Source organism: Galeopterus variegatus, unplaced genomic scaffold, assembly GCF_000696425.1.
Source record: "Galeopterus variegatus unplaced genomic scaffold, G_variegatus-3.0.2 Scaffold7629, whole genome shotgun sequence".
Classification (NCBI taxonomy): domain Eukaryota; kingdom Metazoa; phylum Chordata; class Mammalia; order Dermoptera; family Cynocephalidae; genus Galeopterus; species Galeopterus variegatus.
In genome coordinates this window covers 88,818-91,720 of record NW_007733740.1, presented here as the reverse complement: position 1 = coordinate 91,720, position 2,903 = coordinate 88,818, and positions in this window count along the sequence as shown.

The window sequence follows — 2,903 nt, the reverse complement described above, 5'->3', positions numbered from 1 at the left end:
TCATGACCATCTCATTAAAAGATGCATTTTCAATGAAAGTTTACTTTCGTATTTGATATTACTAAAAGTTTACAATATATTCAATTCAATACATTCGATATAAAAAACATTTTAACATCTATCGCCTCAAGTCACACAAAAAATTGAGAATATTAGGATTATCACTAAAAAATTTTCAAGTATAAACTTATTAGATGGAAATGCAAAGAGAAAAGAGAATATTATAAAATTTCTGTTTAAGACAAGTTTGTTTATGCATTTTATTGTTATTTTTAAGTAAAATATATACACATTGAAATGCACAAATCAAATTGGATACATGCATGTAAAACACACCCCTATTCCAGAAAGTTCCCTTAAGGCCCTTAACATTCAATAATCCCCATCACCACAAGGACAATTACTGTTTTAATTTCTATCACCACAGATCAGCTTTACCTGTCTGAGAAATACATATAAATGAAATTATAAAGTATATACTTTGAGTACATAAACTTTGTTCTCTTTGGTGTTCATGGTGTCCAGCTTCTTTTATATAATGTATGTGAGATTCATGATGAATACTATTGCAGAGTAGGTTTCGTTGTGTGAATATACCTCAATTTTGTTTATCCATTCTCCTGATGATAGATGTTTGAGTTTTTTTGAGTTTTCAGTATGACTAATAAAGATGCTTTGAACATTCATGTCCAAGTCTTTTTGTGGGCATGTGTTTTCACTTCTCTTGAGCAAAAACCTTGAAGTAGAATTGCTAAGTCATTGAGTAACTGTAGGAATAGCTTTATGAGAAACTGCAAAACTTTTTCCCAAAGTAGCTGTAACAATTGACATTCCCATCATCAATGGATAAGAGCCCTGATTGCTCTATAGTCTTACTAACATTTGGTGGTGTCAGTATTTTTAATTTTTTTTTCTTGGCGTTGTCAGCACCACACTCTCTCAAGTGAGCAACCGGCCATCCCTATATAGGGATCTGAACCTGTGGCCTTGGTGTTATCAGCACCGTACTCTCCCAAGTGAGCCACGGGCCGGTCCAGTATTTTTAATTTTATGAGTCGTGTTTTTCAAGGAATTGGTTGACTTCATCTAAGTTGTAGAATTTATTGCAATGAAGTTTGTAATATTGCTGCATTATCCTTTTGATGTCTCTACAATCTTAGTGATAGCCTCTCTCTTATTCCTAACATTGATAAATTGTGTTTTCTCATTCTTTTTCAGTCTAGCTAGCTTTTTTTTTGGTCTAGCTTTTTTATTAATAGTTTTTTATTGATAGATAAAAATTAATAGTTTTAAATTTATTTTATTGTTTCAGTGAATCAACTTTTGACTTATTAATTATAATTGTTGCTTATGTTCTTTTCACTTGATTTATGCTTTTATCTTTTTAATTACCTTTCTCCTAGTTTTGTGTTTCATTTGCTCATATTTTTTTCTAGCTACTTAACATGGATATTTAGATCATTGATGTTAAGTCTTTCTTCATTTCTGTCAAAAGACAAAATTTCAACAAATTAAGTTGAAAAATCTAACTGGCTTTTATTAGCAATTCATGAATTGGGCAGCACCCCATATATAAAAAATAGAAAGGCACTATGTTGAACACAGCAGAATAGTCAGTTTTTATAAGGTAGCTTAAGCAGGAACAAGGAGACAGAATAATACAAAAAGCAGATTGGTTAACATCAGATTACTGCAGGTTATTTTCCTTGTTAAGGGTTAAAGCAAAGGGGACTTCATTATCATGCCAGCTCATGACTGGGCCTTTCCAATTGGTTGCTGTGAATCTCCTGTTTTCAGGAAAAACTGTTCTTTGGGGGGATTTTTCTGCTTCCTTAAAGTTTCAGTTTGATTATGTGGCACTTAGTAGTAGTGACTCCATTTTGGTTTGGTCTGTTGGGGCTTAGTGCAGGAGCTCAGTCCAAAACAATGGCTTCCCATAAATTTTATTTAACATTTCCTAAATAGCCAATTAAATCTATAAATTTTTCTCTAAGCACTACATTAACTGCTTCCCACAAATTTTCTATTTGCATTATTATTTAGTCCCAAATATTTTCTAATTTCTCTTATAATTTCCTTTTTAACTTGTGGCTTGTTTAGAAATCCCTTATTTAATTTTGAAATATTTGAGGCTCTTCTAGATTTATAATTTTTAATAATTTCTAATTTAATTCCATGTGATTATACAACATAGTATGTAATACATCAATCTTTAAAATGTATAGTTTTATAGTCTATCTTGGTGAATGTTTTCCTTTGCACTTGAAAATTATGTATGTATTCTATAGTTGTTGGGTCTAGTCAGATAGGTCAAGGTGGTTGATAGTGGTTTTCAAGGTCTATGTATCTTTACTGATTTTTTTTTTTGTCTCAGAAATTGCTGAGAGAGGGTTATTAAAACCTTCAACACTGATTGTAGATTTATGTATTTCTCTTTTGAATTTTATCACTTTGTGCTTCATGTACTTTGAGGTTCTATTATTAAGTGAATCCACATTTACAATTGTTATGCATTTGTAATGAATTAACCCTTTTATTTTTAAGTAGTGTCCTTCTGTGTCTCTAGTAATATTTTTTTTCTTAAAGTCTGTCTTTTCTGATGCTAATATAGCCACTTTGGGTTTCTAATGCTTACTGGTTGCATAGAATTTTTTTTTTATCATTTACTTTCAACCTGTTTGTGTCTTTGTATTTAAAGTATGTCTCTTGTAGATATCATGTAATTGGATCTTGCTTTCTCACTCAGTCTGACAGTCTCTGCCTTTTAATTCGAGTGTTTAGTTAATTTACATTTAGTATAATTATTGATATGGTTGGATTTAGGCCTGCCATCTTGCCATCTTTTCTTTGTTATGTATTCTGTCTTCCTTTAGATTAAATGAATATTTTCTAAGATTCCATTT